The sequence below is a fragment of the Podarcis gaigeae genome (genome assembly GCF_964106915.1).
Source record: "Podarcis gaigeae genome assembly, chromosome: 1".
Taxonomy (NCBI): Eukaryota; Metazoa; Chordata; class Lepidosauria; order Squamata; family Lacertidae; genus Podarcis; species Podarcis gaigeae.
In genome coordinates, this window is record NC_139678.1 from 9,657,571 (window position 1) to 9,678,586 (window position 21,016).

General features: G+C 45.9%; 2 protein-coding genes across 6 annotated transcripts in view; both read left to right on the top strand.

Annotated features, from left to right (window-relative positions):
* Window positions 1-21,016, top strand: part of HIF1A (hypoxia inducible factor 1 subunit alpha) — a 641,105-nt gene that overhangs the window by 102,496 nt on the left and 517,593 nt on the right. The window lies entirely within an intron of this gene.
* Window positions 1-21,016, top strand: part of SYT16 (synaptotagmin 16) — a 111,131-nt gene that overhangs the window by 29,740 nt on the left and 60,375 nt on the right. For 2 of the 5 annotated variants that reach the window (XM_083734622.1, XM_083734621.1), the window contains exon 1: window positions 2,122-2,558. The exons of 2 other annotated variants lie outside the window; for them this stretch is intronic. The gene's annotated coding sequence lies outside the window, so the exon portion shown is untranslated. Of the gene's footprint in view, window positions 1-2,121; window positions 2,559-19,964; window positions 20,086-21,016 lie in introns of those variants that run through there. One more of the 5 variants, XM_083734623.1, reaches the window with a different exon arrangement.

Consider the following 21,016-nt stretch of genomic DNA (forward strand, 5'->3'; position numbering starts at 1 on the left):
CCTCCTGTGGGAGCAAGTGTGTTGTGTAGGTTCGCCATCTTTGTTCTGGCAAAACAACAGGATAGGGCGAGGCGGGGCAGCTGAGGGGCAGTTTTTCTTTTTCATCTGGTTTGTGGTCCAGCAACAGGTGCTCACTGGAAGGACAGATCCTGAAGCTGAGGCTCCAATACTTTGGCCACCTCATGAGAAGAGAAGACTCCCTGGAAAATACCCTGATGTTGGGAAATATTGAGGGCACAAGGAGAAGGGGACGACAGAGGACGAGATGGTTGGACAGTGTTATAGAAGTGACCAACATGAAGTTGACGAAACTGGGGGAGGCAATGGAAGACAGGAGTGCCTGGCGTGCTCTGGTCCATGGGGTCACGAAGAGTCGGATGTGACTAATCAACTAAACAAGAGGTGAATACTGTGGCCTGAAATGAAAAAAACTCTCAGAGGTTCCATAAAAGCAAATGTGCCAGGGGCCTTCTGTGTGTGTGCTTTTGAAGGGGCTTGTGGGAGCAGAAGAAATCCGGCCAGTTAAAAATCTAACTCTTAAAAATCTAACTGCACACAGCAATGAATAAATCTCACGTTGTGAGGCTGAGAGCCGCATAGCTCTGCCCTCAGAGAGCCAGGCACTTTTTGATTTACTTTGGAACATTTTGTCCATGGTGTACAGTAACGCCACTGAAAACGCAACTTGCAGGATGCCTCGGGCGCATAGAGACACTCAGGGAAGTACTGAGCAGATAAGGCCCAGTGAATTATGCACCTATGCTCCAATCTGCCTGCTATGTTCCTATGTTCCACAGGAGATGTGTTATGCCCTCTGCCAATGGTTGTGATGGAGGGGCTATGTCTTTGGCCTCCCAGCCAACGTGGCCAGTGGCATGGGGTGATGGGAGTTGTCATCCAACGGCATCTGTAGGGCCACAGCTTCCCCACCTCTCTCTCTCTCACGGCTCAGTATTTGTGATGAGTTCTTTGAGCAGGGAATGGAGGGGGGATCTGTTTTAAATGGATTTAGACAAGGGATTTGATGGTTACAGACCACTCAAGCTTTGCCCATCTCCCAACAGCTCCTGGTGTCATGGAAGACCACCTTACGACTGAGCTGTTCGTGTACTGCTCTTCTTAAAGTCGAACTAATTATTAGACATCACCTTACCAACAAAGGTCCGTATACCCGGTAGTTAAACCCATATGTTTTCCCAGTAGTGATGTATGGAAGTGAGAGTTGGACCATAAAGAAGGCTGATCGCCGAAGAATTGATGCTTTTAAATTATGGTGCTGGAGGAGACTCTGGAGAGTCCCATGGAGTGCAAGAAGTTCAGACCTCTCCATTCTGAAGGAAATCAGCCCTGAGTGCTCACTGGAAGGACAGATCCTGAAGCTGAGGCTCCAAGACTTTGGCCACCTCATGAGAAGAGAAGACTCCCTGGAAAAGACCCTGATGTTGGGGAAGATTGGAGGGCACAAGGAGAAGGGGACGACAGAGGACGAGATGGTTGGATGGTGTGGGAGGCAGTGGAAGACCGGAGTGCCTGGCGTGCTCTGGTCCATGGGGTCATGAAAAGTTGGACACGACTAAACGACTAAACAACAACAACATATGTATAATAATGTGTACAGGTGTGTACCTGTGTACACACAGGTAACTCACAACTTACTCACAATTTACTTGGGAACATTCAGCTTTGTATACTTGGCAATAAAATATTAAAGCACATCAAAGGGGCTGGGGGTCATTGTTGTTGTTGTTGTTGTTGTTGCAATCCCACCCAGCGTTGAACCCAATATGATTTGACTATTCACAATTTTGGCTTTAGGCACTATCTCTGGAACATAATTGAGGTCATTTTAATCTCTTTTAGTATTTAAAATTTGGTATGCTTTAAAGTAGGGTTGTAAATCTTCCTTGATTTTACCATTGCATTTGATGTAAACCGCTTTGAGGTTGTTGTGGTTGTTTACAAAAAAAGCAGTGTATAAATGTTATGAGGTAAATAAATAAAGGCTGAAGTTTAGGTCTTGAGATCATATTGAACTTTATTCAGCACACTTGCATTTTGGTCCTGGCTTGTACACCAACAACTGGGTGCCCCAAACCAGTATCCTTTTGTAAGGTACCAATGATGGACGCAGGTGTAAGCAGCCTTATTGTGTTGCAGAGGAAACAAGTTAAGCCGGTTTCTCAGCAATCTCTTTGGCTAACATTCCTTTGGTGATACTCACATGTTTACAGACCTGTAAACTTCCTCCTTTCCCTGGGACAATACAGCCCATTAGAGAGAAATCGCCACTCCCTACCTTCTAAACCACAGGGGCATAGAACTTTTCCTTCTTGCATCCAGCCGACTTAAATCACCAACAGCTCCAATAATAAGAAATAAAAATCCACGTTGAGTATTCTGTCCTGTCCTGCAAGGGAGAAACTTGGAATCTCTTTGAGAGTTGCAGCATTCTCAGAATCCACCACCTGCAAATGATACAAAAGAAACACCTGGGATTACTTTGTGAGTGCAAGTAATGGGTGACCTCTGAATTACTACTCAGCAGAAGCACAAGCTATGTAAGTCGTTTTGCTCTAAACGTTTCTTTCATAATAATGGCATGAACAGAAGGGAACTTTACCATGCATTCTGCCTCTCTCTGAGTTCCATTGCCAACAAATCTTGTGTTTCGAATGTGTTTCTGTACTTTTCCATGTTAGAATATTATACCAAGGTTCGTTGAGAAATCTGCTGCTGCTGTTTATGTGAGGAGAACAGGGTCCCCATGACAGGCTTAGATTTACTATGCAACTAATGAAGCTACTTTAGTCTACATTGCTTAGAAATAACAGGTTTAGTAAACCCAATTTGAGTCACATGACACATGACATAAGCCAGTAGAGCAATTTTAAGCAATGTCATGGAACAACCTCACTGAAGAAGATAACAGCGGTTACCCAGACTTCATGGCTGGTTGCGAAGGGGCCCCCTTTACAGCTCAAGCTTCATGGCCCCCAAAATTTAGGTCTGCCAGTTCCCCATGGTGTCTCGCAGTCTGTCACTCCTGCATTCCACTCTCCAGTCTTCTCGTGTAGAGTTAGGAGATACCCCAGGGGTCATCTAGTCCAACCCCCTTGCAATGCAGGAACCTCAACTTCAGCATCCATGGCAGATGGCTGTCCAACCTCTGCTTAAAACCTCCAAGGAAGGGGAGTCCACGACTTCCCAAGGGATACCGTTCCACTGTCAAACAGCTTTTTCTGTCAGAAATTTCTTCCTGAAGTTGAGTCAGAATCTCTTTTCTTGTAACTTGAAGCCATTCGTCTGTGTCCTACCCTCTGGAGCAGCAGAATACAAGCTTGTTCCCTCTTTCACATGACTCCCCTTTAGATATTTGAAGACGGCTGTTACACCACCTCTCAGTCTTCTCTTTTCTAAGCTGTTGTTGTTGTTTAGTTGTTTAGTCGTGTCCGACTCTTCGTGACCCCATGGATCTTCTTGCAGTCCATGGGACTCTCAAGAGTCTCCTCAAGCACCATAATTCCAAAGCATCAATTCTTTGGTGATCAGCCTTCTTTATGGTCCAGCTCTCACTTCCATACATCACTACTGGGAAAACCATAAATTTAACTACACGGACCTTTGTTGGCAAGGTGATGTCTCTGCTTTTTAAGATGCTGTCTAGGTTTGTCATTGCTTTTCTCCCAAGAAGCGGGCGTCTTTTAATTTTGTGACTGCTGTCACCTTTTCTAGGCTAAACGCACCCAATTCCCTCATAAGGCTTGGTTTCCAGACCCTTGATCATCTTCCTCTATACATCTTCCAACTTTTCAATGTCCTTCTTAAACTGTGGTGCCCAGACTGCACACAGGACTCCAGGTCTGCAATAAAGTAGTACTATTAGTTTGCTCTTACTTTCTTCCCTTAGAACATGGCAGAAACTCTAAAGTTAGCCCAACTGTTGCAGAGTTGGATTTTGGGGGCACAAAGCCAGAGAGGTGTGTCCACCACGAAGCTGCAGAGAGCTTTAAAATTAAGGAGAAGCCTCTTGATCTGCTGATCAGGCGCTGTTCTGAGAGTGAATGTTGGTCTCGTAATTTTTTTCCTCTGCCTGCGGATCCTGAAATAGCTATTAGCTACCCCTGCCAAAACACGCAGTCACACACACAGAGGACAGGAAGAGTGTCTTCAGGGCAAGCGTTAAGTACATCTTGGCCTACTTATTCATTTTACGTAACTGTTTATTTATTTTATTTTAAAAGCGTGTGCCCCGAACAGAGGCAGATAAATAGCCGCAGGCCAGACCTGCGAGAGGCCCTGTTCTGTCTGGGCAACCTGCTCTGCGGACGGGAAGTCCTGTTACTGTTAAAAGGACAGGGGCTGATTAAACGGAAAGCTCTTTGGCAGAGCATCTTTGCTCCCCGGAGTAATGGAGGTCAGGCCGGTTGCCAAGGAAACGCATTCAACCTTGAGAGGAAGGGCTTAGAGCTACATCACCTGGAGTCAGTTTGATGGGGGAGCTTTTGGACCAGGGCTTGGAAAAGGGGGCAGCGGGTCAAATTCTGGATGCAGTAAATTGCCACGCAGGAGATCTAAAATGGAAGGGCTAAACTGAACGGAGTTGCAGGAGAGGACGGGGGATGCAAGAACGGAGAATGGGAAATCTCTGAAACCTTTCTCTTATGGGTTGTGCGGAAGCTGACGGGCTTGTTTTGAGGTAGGAGACGATGTCATCGTTTCCCTACATAATAATAGTGCAGTGCTGCATTGCCAATAAGCAGGGCTGTCACCGGCTTAAAGAAATCTTTATTGATTGAATCATATGAGTTTTAGGCAATAGAATTGTACGACTGTATAGTTGGAAGGGACCACAAAATAATGATAATAATGATAATAAGCAGAAGAGTTTGGACTTGATACCCCGCCTTTCACTCCCCTTAAGGAGTCTCAAAGCGGCTAACAATCTCCTTTCCCTTCCTCCCCCACAACAAACACTCTGTGAAGTGAGTGGGGCTGAGAGACTTCAAAGAAGTGTGACTAGCCCAAGGTCACCCAGCAGCTGCATGTGGAGGAGCAGGGAAGCGAACCCGGTTCACCAGATTACGAGTCCACTGCTCTTAACCACTACACCATGCTGGCTCTCTATTATTATTATTATTATTATTATTATTATTATTATACCTTGAACATCTGGCTGCGTTTCCCCAGCCACTCTGGGCAGCTCCCAACAAAATATTTAAAACACAATAAAACATCAAACATTAAAAACTTCCCTAAACAGGGCTGCCTTCAGGTGTCTTCTAAAAGTCAGAGAGCTGTTTATTTCCTTGACATCGGATGGGAAGGTGTTCCACAGGGCGGGTGCCATTACCGAGAAGGCCCTCTGTCTGGTTACCTGTAGCATTGCTTCTTGCAGTGAGAGAACCAGCAGAAGACCCTCAGAGGTGGACCTCTGAATGATGGGGGTGGAGACGCTACTTCAAGTACACCACTGCCACTTGCAGTGTTGTTTTGCCCCTTCCATGGGGCTCTTGCAGGTATTGTCCCTATTTCCAGAAGAGCTCAACTGGAGAACTTGGTGTCTGTCTGTGTGTGGTGGAATGCATGGATACAAATTCACTCCAGGGTGGAATCTAGTCACATATAAAAACCACTTTGAAAATGCTTTTTTAAAAAAGCATTTTAAAAGGTACATTGAATTTTTCATAACACTCACCTTCACCATCTAGTGTCACCTTGTATATTGCACTTAAAGCACACGTAAAATGTTTTATTTGCAGCTGAGTCCCAGGTTTCATTTAAAATCCTGTATTATTATTTCTTCAGTTAAAAATTCGGGGGGGGGGGGGAGGAAATTCAAGCCACATACGGTTCTGGCTCCTCTTACACTCAGTCCATAGCTGGAATTGTCCTTCTTGGGAGTGAAATTAGGGTGTATCTGTTCCTCTGACTTCTGATTTAAGGGCCTGCTGGATTTGGTAGACATCTCAGGGGAGGAGTAAGAACTTGCTTTCTTTAGAAGATGACTGCAGATTGCGAGGTATTCTAGCAGTGATGTAAACCATCTTCATTGACTCAAAATATTGCATCCGGGTGTTGCCATAGTAACAAAGATGTTCACATATCTCTTATGGGGGGGGAGGGGTAAGAAGAATTCCAGAGTGATATGGTTGATGAGACTTCAGTCAGCTGTTTGCCAGGCTACAACTTGCAAAAATTTGGGGAAAGGACAGAATGACAGGAGGGAATGGAGGGATGGCTACAGAGGTCACCTGAGAATGATGCTTGGATCAGTGCAGCAAAAACAGCTAAGGCCGCTACCTGTATTTTGTGGGTGCGATTCAGGCGCATATCTTAAATTTACATTTCTGCAGTTTAAGTCCTCTTTAAAGTAGGGTTGCCAAATGTCTGGAATTTCCCGGACCAAGCTTGTATTTGGCCCTCGTAAACAGCACCTGGGCGGAAATTGCTTAAATTTCCGGGAAAATCCAGATGTACAGCAAGCCTTGTCGGAAGCGTAGATGTTGGGGAATTTCACAAAAAGCAGCTCCGAAACCGAACAACTTTGGCCAACTTCTTTTGTGTCCAGATTGGCGCTGTGGGTTAAACCACAGAGCCTAGGACTTGCTGTTCAGAAGGTCGGCGGTTTGAATCCCCGCAATGGGGTGAGCTCCCGTTGCTCGGTCCCTGCTCCTGCCAACCTAGCAGTTCGAAAGCACGTCATAGTGCAAGTAGATAAATAGGTACCGCTCTGGCGGGAAGGTAAATGGTGTTTCTGTGCGCTGCTCTGGTTCGCCAGAAGGGGCTTAGTCATGCTGGCCACATGACTCAGAAGCTGTACGCCGGCTCCCTCGGCCAATAAAGCGAGATGAGCGCTGCAACCCCAGAGTTGGTCACAACTGGACCTAATGGTCAGGGGTCCCTTTACCTTTACCTTTAACCCTAACTTAAAAATGCTCATTCAACAAATCCACTTAGAAAAGCACCAAATGTCAGTTTTTTGTGGTCGGGGAAGTGATGGGGGGGGGTCATACGTGGAAAAGCACGAGATGAATGAATGGGAAGAGGTTAGAACCAGCTTAGCAAGCAAATTGGGACCAATTCAGAATGACGGCTCATTGCCTAATAACCTCCCCACAATCGAATCGGGGTGAATGCACAGGTCATCTGGATGTACCGACGGGGTCTTGTGACAATTTTAAAGGCCCAACAGATGTATTGAAGCATGAGCTGTTGTGGACTGGAGCCCATTTTGTGCGACATGACTTGTACTCTTCAGTTTTCAGGGTGTGAGATGTGCCTGATAGCTTGCTCTTTTTCTCACACGGTCTGTAGGGGAGGGAGAGAGGCCAAAAGGCCATAAAACATTAAGAGGCAGAGGCATGTCTGCAGAGCCCAGATGTTTGTGTAAGATAAAAAGTGGCCATTCATTTTATGCTGAAGCCTTATTTACCTAGGGATCCATCAGCCTCGCCATCCCCGGACCTTGGAGGGAACAAAAGTACCAGGAAAGCAAAATCTTCTTTGGAGAAAAAGTTTATTGAAATCTGTGCACAGAGACAATCTGTGCGCAGAGACAACCAGCAGGATAGTTCCTAAGAACTGGTTGTGCCTCAAGACACTTCAGCAGACTTTCTTATACTTTTCTGAACACTCTCCCCCCTCCCATACCCTTTACAGACTTTCCCAATCAGCTGGCAAATGTTCAACTTATTATCGCTTGCTTAACACATCTTTCTGCTGGCTAAGCACTTCCTCACACGTGTCTTTCTGCTAGTTAAGCACTCCCCCTCCCCTCTTGCTTGTACGTGTCTTTTCTTATTTTTGTATTAGTAAGCATAAGCACAGGAAGGGGCCTCTTTGGCAGGCCTGGTTAAATCTGCAAACAGCAGCTAAAATGTTTTTGCAAGCTAAGAAATAGACTTTTGACCCGCCAGACAAATTTAGCAAACACTCACTGGCGGTGTGCTAATTGTCTAGCCGAAATTTGCAGAAGTAAGATTAGCACAGGATTAGCACAGGAATGTCCTGCAGATAGTACTTGAGAGCAATCTTTCTTAGGTACAAAGTACAAAGCAAGCACAGGGAATACTGAGAGAAATCCTTCCCATCTCCCTTCACTCCCTCCTCTTCTTTTGAACAATCTATTACTTAGATTCGTTCTGGGGTAGGGGTCTATATTCTCTCATTACAGCAATTACACGAGGTCCCATCATGCGAGACATCATCTTTTCCATCATATTCTGCAAGCATTGCATCAAGCAGGGAATACAAAAGCAGAGAAGCAAAAGGATTATAAGTGACCCTACTATTAATACCATAATATTCCTGATCCAACTACCATCGGGCAGCCAAGAATATAACCAATTCCATGGATCACCTTCTGTAGTTTTTAGCGGGTTTTCAGCTATCATTGTTTCCATGTGGTCAATTGTGGCCGAAATGCTGACATTATTATCTGGGATAAACATGCAGCAATGAGAATGAACTAGCGCACAAACTCCTCCCTTCGAGGCCAACATTACATCTAAAGCATAACGATTTTGCAAAACGACCTCCCTCATAGCAGACACTTCTTGGTTGAGGTCCTTTAATGCCTTAATGGTATCATTAAATAGTCCTTCTGTCCAATTGGCGAGCAAATGAAGATCTCTATAATTCATGGCTGCCCCTAAGGAAGGTAGTAGGCCCCGCGATATCTGGGTCCCAACATAATGGTTAATAGGTGTATTCACTGCCCTGCGGTTACGCAGTCTGAGAGATGTTGGTAACTCTCCTATCTTATATAAAAGGGGAACCACCACTCCTAGGGTACAGATTCCAGTAAGATCTCGGGGAACGGATTTAAATGCTGCATCGCCACAAATTAGCCAGAGTTCTTCCGGAAGAAGGTGACTGATGTTTCAGTGTTGCTCCGACCACTTGAAAGCTTGTGAAAACAGAAGGCTTATGTGCCATAGCTCCTGGGTAAAATTTAATAGGGTCTGAACAGAAGAATTGGAACTAGAGCTTTTGTGGAGGTGGTGCATATCAGTCATTAACTTGGCGCTAGTATCGGATTGATAACACCGGGAGGTATTTCCATAATTAACGAAGGCAGAGCAGGCCCTATCAAATACAAAATTCAATACATGTAAGCAATCAGGGTAAATCCCTCGTGGGGTTGACCCTTCAGAAAATTTTAAACAAATAAAAGCTGGCTCGGACAGGGCCAATTTTACGGGCGGCCACTGAGCTTCTTCAGGGTTTTTTCTATTTTCTATATTAAAAATATCATCAATGGGAATTCCATGTAGCATCAAACCTGGCCTTTTAGCATAGGGTGGTATGTGCATACACAGCCAACAATTGGAAAGATTTAACATTGTGGTGAACTTGAACATATCCTTGATATAAATATTGTCTTTCCACATCTTATGATAATTTTCTCCTCGTGATATTTTACTCAATAATCTAGTCCCCATCTGACCATGTTCACCAGGTGCAGTACCTTCCTTGTCTCCTGCAACTAGGAGAACGAGGAACACTAGGAGGATCATCAAGGGGATAGAAGGATCGGGCCGTTGTCTCCCGCAGAGCCTATGACGCTCATGCCAGCAGAAAAAGAGACACATCCATGTGGCAAGGGCAGTTGTAATAACTCCCATCCACCATCCCCAATCACTCCATGGTTCCTCCCAGCAATATTCAGGGGGTGTGCTCATTGTTGAAGAGCCCACTGATATTCGTGCCCGATTACCTGTTGAGCCTCAAGGATGAGGGCCCACCGGTGAGCTGATGCTCCCACTATGTGGGTCAACTTTTCTACTAACCCTGTTGGGTGGATTGAACTTTCGTGCTGCCTCCCTACTGACCAGAGCATATGGAAGCTGAAATCCTGGGGTGGCAACTCTTACTGGCACTTGTTCAGCGATTTCAATGCACACCTGGTTAAGGCTCCTACCCCTGCAACACTTGCATTAAGATAGGTTCCGTCCCATCTAACGCCTGGATTAAGAGTAGGACCTGGTCTATCAAATGAGGTTGGTACAGTGCTCTACCCCCCAGATAACAGTTGACTACCCTCCCACAACAGCAAGAGCGGTCCAGAACTCGATAGATTTCAACCGTCTCTGCAACATCCCGTATGAGCACTATCCACACGTGCTGGACAGTGGTGTGGGAGAGGAGCCACAACGGGGCAGTGGGGTGTTTCAATACGGCAATCTCATCAATCCCCAGTTTCCAATAGCCAAAGAGTACGCCATCTCTTACCACCGGCAAGACGAACCATTCGTAGCAGAGGCCAGCAGGCCAGTAGGGGCGGTATGGCTCAGTGGGATCAGGGCTGTGGGGCATAGAGCAGATAACAGAAAAAAAAAGAAAAGAGAAAGTCCTTATGAAAATATTAAATGTCCTGGTGGACTTCCTGGATCAGTCCCGGCACGGGTTTTCACGTTGGGGACGCTGCCCGCGGGCGCCCCTCCCATCCAATTCTTCAGCTGTGCGTAGAGATATCAGCTTCCGGTGTGATATCAGCAGAGCGGTCGTCAGCGGAGGGTCTGGAGATGGTCAGCCAAAGGGGTTAATCAGGATTTAGTTGCACAGTCCAGTCTGTAGCGGTCACTCTGGTGTGGTGGACCCAAGGGGTGATGCTGGCGACTTTCACGGCAGTGGGTGTGGAGAGCAGGACGGTATAAGGTCCCTTCCAGCACGGTTGTAGCGGCGTCCGTGCCCAATCTTTTACCCACACTTCATCACCTGGCTCGAACTGATGCAGCCAACACACAGGGGTTGCGAGCCTGGGTCCACCTGTCGAGACAAAAGAAAACTCGGAAGAATGTCTGGACATAATTATTCAATTGCATATCCTGACCAACATGTGGGGACAACATTCTGACATATGGGACCGGTCTCCCAAGCACAATTTAATGGGAGATTGCGGACCCTGAGTAATGCCAGGGGTAACATTGTCACCCAATTAGACCCAGTTTCCTATGTCAGCTTGGATAGCTGATTCTGGGGTCTGCGTGCTGTATGCAACTTTCAGTTGATTTGTAGTGCCTTAGCCAATTCCTGCAACATTAAATGAACAAAGGCTGGTTCATTGTCACCAGGTTTAGGGCTTTGGTGAGCGCAGTTAATTCTGCCAGCTGGGCCGATGTTCCAGGCGAGAGTGGCTTTGCCTTGATCACCTGGTCTTCCAGGGCTACCACTGCATAACCTGCCTTCCGGTATCCAGCCTCAATGAAGCTGCTTCCATCCATAAACCATGATGGCCACTGGGGGTCTGCTTCATCTTTAAAGTCAGGCCTGCTAGAGTACACTTCATCCATTACTTCAATGCAGTCATGCGTGGGCTCCCCACCTTCTCCTACCGGTAATAGGGTAGCTGGGTTGAGGGCTGTGGTGACTTGGAATTTCTAACGCGGATGTAATAATAGCATCTGATATTTCCTCATTTTAGCCTGGGAGAGGAAGTAGGTGCCTCTCGGCAGATGGCATGCTGATTCTTTCCTAAGCGGCCTCGCCCTCCTCCCCGGGCGGTTCCTCCTAACGGTGGACCTCCCGTCCTCAGGGCCATCAACTTCTCCTTTTTCTTCTGGGCCTCTTCCTCCCTCTGATTATAAGTGGTCTGGGTTAGTTCTAGCATCCATTCAAGGGTGTGGCCCATAAAAATGTTCCTGCGGATATCGGGTGCTGCCTGGGCTACAAAGGCCGCTTTAAAAATTGGGGCGTTGGCAGCCTCATCTGGGTCCACGGGGGTATACTGGCGGTAGGCTTCCTTCAGCCTCTTTAAGTAGGCTCCAGGGGCCTCCTCTGTTCCTTGCACTAATTCTCTGGCCTCCACAAAGTTGGTGAGTTTTCTGGCTGCCCTCCTCATGCCATTTAAAATATTCTGGCGATAAGTGGTGAGGGTATTTTGCCCTTCAGTGGTCTGATTTGCTGGGTTTTCCTCAAATGAAGGGTTTTGGTTCCTCCAATTACAAACTTCTGCACTAGAGAAGGGGACATGTTGAACTTGTATAAGTTCTATTGGGCACCACCCCGTTAGATCCCGCGGGGGCCGGAGGGTCATACACTCTGCGGAGAGGCATCACTCTGGCCGCGCCCTTTTCCTGTGCTTTATGTGCCCTATGGAGGGTCACACTTTTCACTGCCTTCCCCACTCTTTCTGCCACTTCCTTTTCTGTTCCCCTGTACATCCCGCTATTTTTAACAAATGGGGACTGACGTCCACTTCTCCTGCATAAGGTTCCACATACTTCCTCAAACGTTCTGCCTGTTCTTATTATCATCTGTCAACTTAACTAATCTTTTTACAAATTCCTCATCCTCACCATCCTCTTCTCTTTCCTCCCTTTCTTCATCTTTGTCCAGGTCTAACAATGCATTGTCCACGGGATTGGGGGCTGGGTCATCTGCTCCCTGTGGCGGGGGTGGTGCCAGGGCTGTTGCCGGGGCATAAGGCGGTGGGGGCATTAAAACTTTATCTTCTTCCCTCTCTAAATCTTGGAGGACTGGGGGTTGTCCTCCTGTCTTCCTGACTGAGCAGATACAGCTGCCTGAGACTTTTTGGCATCATGACTTCAGCCAAAAGGGGGGGGGGGGGGTTCCTTTCCACATTGGTCTTCCATGTGGAAATATAGGGGATTTGATCAGAACGGACATTCAAAATGTTCTGATATAATAGATTAATGAATTGCAAATCAAGGGTCCTGGTGGACGGCCAATTTATTCTTTTGAGTGGGCCAATCTAATTCACAATGTCCTCATCCTCCCCTCATCAGCTTAAATCCCCAAAAGCATTCCAAAGGGGTACTTTTACTTTGGCCAGAACCCATTTCTTCCAGATACTCCGCTCCTATTCACAATAAAAATTCTCTCACACTTCATATACTACAGATTGTGATCTGCGCGAGGTCGCCCTGGCAGAAAATGCACAATCCTGCAACCGCTCGGCCAAGGGGCACTAATACCCCGGCCCACACTCGACAATTCAATCACTGGAGTATCTGACATGCAACACACACAACATACAAATCACATCAATATAATTTCCCCTCCTTCCTCTGTTCCAAATTTATGCTGGTGGCACTCTCCTGCACAACCAGTCCCCTTATTCCTGGTGGCTGGCACTCTACTGCACAACCAATCCCCTTATTCCTGGCTGGCTGGCACTCTACTGCACAACCAATCCCCTTATTCCTGGCTGGCACTGTACTGCACAACCAGGTGAGGCTGATCAGGCCTCGCCCTTTCCCGTCGGGCTGCCCTTTCCGTCGGGCTTACCTGTTCCGCTGCGGACCTGTCCCTTTTTGGCGCCGTCCTCTTTTCCTCCCTCAACAAGATGTCTCCACTCCAGAACAGTGTGGCTGGCTCCCCCCCACGAAACAGGTGGGGTGCGCACGGGAGCCTGCAAAACGCTGCCGAGCTGTTCACCTTGGTTGAGCCTGGCCCTCCGGTCCGTATTGGGGAGGAGGCTTATCCCGGACGAGCCCCCAAAGAAATGAAGCCTTATTTACCTAGGGATCCATCAGCCTCGCCATCCCCGGACCTTGGAGGGAACAAAAGTACCAGGAAAGCAAAATCTTCTTTGGAGAAAAAGTTTATTGAAATCTGTGCACAGAGACAATCTGTGCGCAGAGACAACCAGCAGGATAGTTCCTAAGAACTGGTTGTGCCTCAAGACACTTCAGCAGACTTTCTTATACTTTTCTGAACACTCTCCCCCCTCCCATACCCTTTACAGACTTTCCCAATCAGCTGGCAAATGTTCAACTTATTATCGCTTGCTTAACACATCTTTCTGCTGGCTAAGCACTTCCTCACACGTGTCTTTCTGCTAGTTAAGCACTCCCCCTCCCCTCTTGCTTGTACGTGTCTTTTCTTATTTTTGTATTAGTAAGCATAAGCACAGGAAGGGGCCTCTTTGGCAGGCCTGGTTAAATCTGCAAACAGCAGCTAAAATGTTTTTGCAAGCTAAGAAATAGACTTTTGACCCGCCAGACAAATTTAGCAAACACTCACTGGCGGTGTGCTAATTGTCTAGCCGAAATTTGCAGAAGTAAGATTAGCACAGGATTAGCACAGGAATGTCCTGCAGATAGTACTTGAGAGCAATCTTTCTTAGGTACAAAGTACAAAGCAAGCACAGGGAATACTGAGAGAAATCCTTCCCATCTCCCTTCAATGCCAGCTAAAAGTGCTATCCGACTAGCTCAGGCATAGCCAAACTTGGCCCTTCAGCTGTTTTGGGACTACAGTTCCCATCATCCCTAACCACTGGTCCTTTTAGCTAGGGATAATGGTAGTTGTAGTCCCAAAACAGCTGGAGGGCCAAGTTTGGCCATGCCTGGACTAGCTGAATATTATGGCCGAATTTAAACCCACTTTGAGTAGACTGTGAGCAAACTCAGAAGAAAATACTTTTGGCTGGGAAGGGGACTTGGGGGGTTAAGTTGAAAGGCTTAAGATACAGTGGTCCCTGGGTTTTTGAGCATAATCCGTTCCGGAAGACTGTTCAAGTTCCGAAACGTTTGAAAATCGAAAACTCAATCGGAAGCCACGTGGCACGTTCGACTTCCGAAAAGGGTTCAAAAACCGAAATGTTCCTCAGTGTAGACGGTCGAAAACTGAGGTACCACTGTATTTGAAGATGGCTGTCATACATCCCCTTTTCCAAGTTAAACATATGCAGCTCCTTCAACTGTTCCTTCAGTTAAGTGTGATATGCCTTGTGTTTGAGGCGTCCCTTGAAATGTAAATAGCAGCTTCTGAGAGGTGACCTTCGCTCCTTCGCTGCTGCTATTTACATAACCAAAGCAGACACACTGACTGCATTCACATGTGGCCTTTAGATGGTGTGCAAGCAGGATACATTCAACAGTGGTGGTGGACTCTCCTTCCTTGGAGATTTTAAAGCAGGCATCCAAACTCGGCCCTCCAGCTGTTTGGGGACTACAACTCCCATCATCCCTGACCACTGGTCCTGTTAGCTAGGGATGATGGGAGTTGTAGTCCCAAAACAGCTGGAGGGCCGAGTTTGGGGGTGCCTGCTTTAAAGCAGAAGTTGGTTGGTCATCTGTCATGGATGCTCCACCTGAGATTCCTGCATTGCAGGGGGTTGGACTAGATGACCCTCGGGTCCCTTCCAACTCTAAGAAATCTGTGATGCCTCCTTGGCATGTAGGAGGAAGGACGATAGCTCAGTGGTGCAACATCTCAGGGAAAGGACCATAGCTCAGTGGCAGAGCATGTGCTTTGCACGCAGCAGGTCCCAGGTTCAAATCCCGGCATCTCTAGGTAAGGCTGGCAAAAACTCACTACCTGAAACCTTGGAGAACTGCTGCCAGTCAGTGCATGAAACAATGAACAGGGTGGTGATACAATGACTACTGCAATTGACACAAGATAATATCACCAAGGCAACCATCTGCAAACAAACAATAGGTAAAGGTAAAGGGACCCCTGACCATTAGGTCCAGTCGTGACCGACTCTGGGGTTGCGGCGCTCATCTCGCTTTATTGGCCGAGGGAGCCGGCGTACAGCTTCCGGGTCATGTGGCCAGCATGACTAAGCCGCTTCTGGTGAACCAGAACAGCGCACGGAAACGCCGTTTACCTTCCCACCAGAGCAGTACCTATTTATCTACTTGCACTTTGATGTGCTTTTGAACTGCTAGCTTGGCAGGAGCAGGGACCAAACAACAGGAGCTCACCCCGTTGCGGGGATTCGAACCGCCGACCTTTTGATCGGCAAGTCCTAGGCTCTGTGGTTTAACCCACAGCGCCACCCACGTCCCTCAAACGAACAATAAACGTCCATAAAAATGGCATAAGTAGCTTCTTTCCCAAATAGGTTTTATCTTAAACAATTGCAAACGCAGTAAATAAAGAATCCAGTTGCGATATTCCAGTGGTTCAGTGTTCGGATATTGTTCTGGTAATCAGACGTTTCGTCGCTAAAGAGCTTAGTCATCGAGCTGTCAAAATCAACTGTAACAGGATTGCACTGAATTCCCCCCCCTTTATTTGAATTTATTTTACGACACACACGCATTAAATTTTAAAATAATAATACATAAACAACACTAAAACAAAAACAAAAAATAGAGAAATACAACTAAAACATTGTTACTTACAAAAATTTATACAAACAAATGAACATCAATATATATACGATATTTCCTTTCTTTTCTTCCAGTTGACTTCCTTGATCTTCAACACGGTTCTCTTTTTGTTTTTGGTAAACTGTTTCCTTCTTAATTCCTTCTTACCTCTTTTTCTTTCTATTTTTGACTTACATACCTTAATTTATTTTGCAGAAGTTAATCGTTTTTAATGTTTAATGCTGTATTGTCTTTTGAATATTCGGTTGGAAGCCGCCCAGAGTGGCTGGGGAAACCCAGCCAGATGGGCGGGGTATAAATAAATTATTATTATTATTATTATTATTATTATTATTATTATTATTATTATTATTAATAATAATAATAATTAAGGTATCCCCAGTAAAAAAAGCTTCTGTTTTCTTAATAATATTTTGTTTGAATATTTTCTTTAGCTCCTCATACACCACATCCCAGAAGCCCTTGATTTTATCACATGTTCACCACACATGTATGAGTGTCCCCCCTACTTGATTACACCTCCAACACAGATTAGATTTTGTTTTATACATTTTGCATATTTTGGTTGGCGTTAAATACCATCTATAAAACATCTTTATCAGGTTTTTCCTTATCATTTCGCAAGCCGTAAATTTCCAACTTTCTTTCCATAATTTTTCCCATGATGATAGTTCGATAGTTTTACCTATATCTTAAACCCATCTAATCATTACCTCATTTACTTGTTTGTCCTTAACTTCCCAGTCCAACAGTGTTTCATATACTTTAGAAATTACTTTTGTCTTATTTTGTAATAACTCTTTGTCTAGTAATGAGATTTCATTTGTAAAGCCTCCTTTCTTGCACTGAATTATCAAGTGCAATAAGGAGAATTAAAATTAAAACTACGTTGAGAATGCATAATTAAAACAGATCTTTGTAGTATATAATATGCTAGAGAAGACAGTATGTCTTTAGCAACGAAGAGTCGGATTGCTATTGTTTAATATAAAACCTATTTGGGAAAGAAGCTACTTTTGCTAGTCAGTGTAGACAAGACTTAGCTAGAGGCACCAAGTGCCTGACTCAGTATAAGACATCTTCCTATGTAACTACTGGGTCCTCAACAGGTGCTGATAAATTAGATAACTATATAGGTAGAGGTAAAGGTACCCCTGACCGTTAGGTCCAGTCATGGACGACTCTGGGGTTGCAGCGCTCATCTCGCTCTATAGGCTGAGGGAGCCGGTGTTTGTCTGCAGACAGTTTCTGGGTCATGTGGCCAGCATGACTAAGCCGCTTCTGGCGAACCAGAGCAGCGCACGAAAACGCTGTTTACCTTCCCGCCAGAGTGGTACCTATTTATCTACTTGCACTTTGACGTGCTTTCGAAGTGCTAGGTTGGAAGGAGCAGGGACAGAGCAATGGGAGCTCACCCCATTGCAGGGATTCGAACTGCCGACCTTCTGATCAACAAGCCCTAGGCTCTGTGGTTTAGACCACAGCACCACCCACGTCCCTTATAAGTATATATGAGTATATAAATTGACACAAAAAGCTGCTTTCAGGTATAGGGTCTGTGGCAGGAGTACACTTCCGTCTTTTAGTGATTTGCCTGGAAGAAACCTTTTTCAGCCGTGGGCCGGTCCACTGACCCTCAGACCATGTGGTGGGCCAGATTATATTTTGAAAAAATAAACAAAATGAATGAATTCCTGTGCCCCATGTAAAAACACCAGGCAGGCCCCACAAAATAACCCAGAGATGCATTTTAAATAAAAGGACACATTCTACTCATGTAAAAACTCGCTGATTCCCGGACCGTCCACTGACCGGATTGAGAAGGCGAATGAGCCGCATCCGGCCCCCGGGCCTTAGGTTGCCTACCCTTGGCATGGAATGACAGAAGGCTTGTTAATGCAAAGCAAGATTTTGTTCCAGGAAAGAACAGGTTGTGCTTGTAAGACTAGCCTGTGATCAGAGAAAAATCAACTATCTTAAGTTCATCCAGTCCTGGGCATCAGATGTAGGATAAGAGGGGGGGGGGGCGAGTTTTAAGTGGGTTTTGCAAGGTGTGCTGGTATGGCAGACAAGGACTTTCTGCCTTTGAGAAGAGAGGAGGAAGAGAGGAGAGAGAGAAGAGAGGAGAGAGAGAGAGGAAGATAGTTTTGGTTGTTCAAAACCTAATGAATCTGCTAAATTTGTTTAGGGCAGAGGCTTTTTTTTGAGTTCCCGGCTCCCTTGACCAACTATACCTATTTGCTGGATGCTCCTCCTAGTGTGTTTTTTTGTAATCTTTCATAGAATAAAGCATGCACAAGTTTTTAATTTTTCAAACTAGGTTTCCCCCCCTGCTTCACCTGCAAGAAACAGAGACTCTTTCCTCTCATTTTGTTTGTTCAAAGCATTTTTTACCATTTATTTGAAGCAGCAATGGGAGCCTTTGGCCCTCAAGCCATCATTGGACTTCAAGTCCCATCAGCAGCAGGACCAATGATCAGGGCTGATGGGAGTTGGAGTCCAGAAATATCTAGAGGGCTGCAAGCTACCCAGCTCTTATTTCAAAGCATTTTTACTCCACTCTTCTGCTGAGATGGCTTACGGAGTGACTTCCCCATATCTGGTGGTCATCAATGGCTACTAGCCTCTTTTGTTGTTGAAAAGGAACCTTTCCCCATCTACTGCAAATCATATGGATCCCAGTCTATGTTCTACCTATCCTTCATATCATACCCTCCAATAGGGACATCCTATTCCAGACTACTACTACTAATTTTATTATTTATACCCTGCCCATCTGACTGGCTTGCCCCAGCCATTCTGGGTGGCATCTAACATAGATAAAAAACACAACACAACAAAACATTAAACATTAAAAAGTCCCTGTCCTGGGCTACTCATCTCCTTGGCTTGAGGGTCGCATAAATCCATCCCCATCAACATTTCTCCAATGAGAATAGGAGAATTGGTTTTTGTGACTTTTTATATAGGATCTGATTGTTACTATTAATTTTTGATGTTTTGTTACTATTTTTATGCGTGTTGGAAGCCGCCTAGAGTGTCAGGGGCAACCCAGCCAGATGGATGGGGTATACCGTATTTTTTGCTCTATAAGACTCACTTTTTTCCTCCTAAAAAGTAAGGGGAAATGTGTGTGCATCTTATGGAGCGAATGGAGGCTGCGCAGCTATCCCATAAGCCAGAACAGAAAGAGGGATTGCTGCTTTCACTGCGTAGCGATCCCTCTTGCTGTTCTGGCTTCTGAGATTCAGAATATTTTTTTTCTTGTTTTCCTCCTCCAAAAACTAGGTGCGTCTTGTGGTCTGATGTGTCTTATAGAGCGAAAAATACAGTAAATAAAATTATTATTATTATTATTATTATTATTATTATTAGGACGTCCTAAAGAAAAGAGGGATATTCCAAGATCAAATCAGAAACCAGGACAGCTTCTGTAAATCTGGGCTGTCCCTGGAAAATAGGGACACTTAGAGGGTCTGTCCAGGGACCCCAAAGCCCACCACTATCCTGATGTTCCCCAGATCCCCCGCCCTCGAACTCGTGACTTTTCACCCAGTGCTGACAGCACACTTTCAAGCTTATCTCTGCAGCGCGTCAGGGTAGAAGAAATGGGCTTCTGTGCAAACTCGGAGAAGCTCAAGCGGAGGCTTATTAAAGCAAACTGAACAGCACGCAGCTGTTTTAACAAAATGTGGGTCACGTCAGAGCTGCCGGAGTGTCGCTTTTACAAAGCGGCCTGCTGTTGCAGCGAGCGACTGATACGGCGCATCATGAGCTGCAGTTATCGGCCTCAAACAGGTGGCGCTTTTATTCATGTGTGAGGCGCACGCAATGTGCAAACACTCCAGAAATAAAACGTGTGTGTTTTCGCAGGACAGAAGCTCTCTCGGCTGATTATCTATTTCAAACAAGCCGGAGACGGAATTGTTGCAATCGCCTCTCACCTGCTGCAGGGGACGGGGCGTTTGTGTGACTCCCTCTGCCGTCCCCAAAGGTGACCCTGATAATCGCAATCACACAAACACACAAATTGGCAAGGAGGAGAAGAATCAGCTGCGAGGCTTGGATGCAGAGCAGGCTGTAATTTTCACTCAAGGAAAGAAGCTTGACTGAGCATAGACTGAGCATTGTACTGCATGCATAAAAGAGAAACCATGCCCTTTTGCACACCTTTGAATGCAAAGGAACAGGCAGAACAGTGTTAGTCATTCCCATTGAGGTCAGTGGGAACTTTAGTTAAACCATGGGTAGGCAAACTAAGGCCCGGGGGCCGGATGTGGCCCAATCGCCTTCTAAATCCGGCCCATGGACGGTCTGGGAATCAGCGTCTTTTTACATGAGTAGAATGTGTCCTTTTATTTAAAATGCATCTTTGGGTTATTTGTGGGGCATAGGAATTCGTTCATTTTATTTTATTTTTTCAAAACGTAGTCTGGCCCCCCACAAGGTCTGAGGGACAGTGGACCGGCCCCCTGCTGAAAAAGTTTGCTGACCCCTGGTTTAAGCGCTAACCTGCAGGTTTCCCTGGGGGATAAAAGCAGAGAAAATGCAAGTGTGGATGAACTCTGTTGGTGCAGAGTTTCAGCCGTAAATATTGTACGTGTGAAACATTCAGAAAAAGTCCTGACATTAAGAGCTGTTCGGCAGCAGAACAGACTCCCACGAGAGGTGGTGGACTCTCCTTCCTTGGAGGTTTTCAAGCAGAGGTTGAATGGCCATCTGCCATGGATGCTCCACCTGAGATTCCTGCATTGCAGGGGGTTGGACTAGATGACCCTCGGGTCCCTTCCAACTCTTAAGATTCTATGATTTTATGAAACCATCTTTTTCGGTCTGGATATGTCTGACAGGGCCCCAGAGTTTAATCAATAAATTGGTTTGAGGAATCAATCAATCAGCTAAAAGTGCCTACATTTAATCAGGCA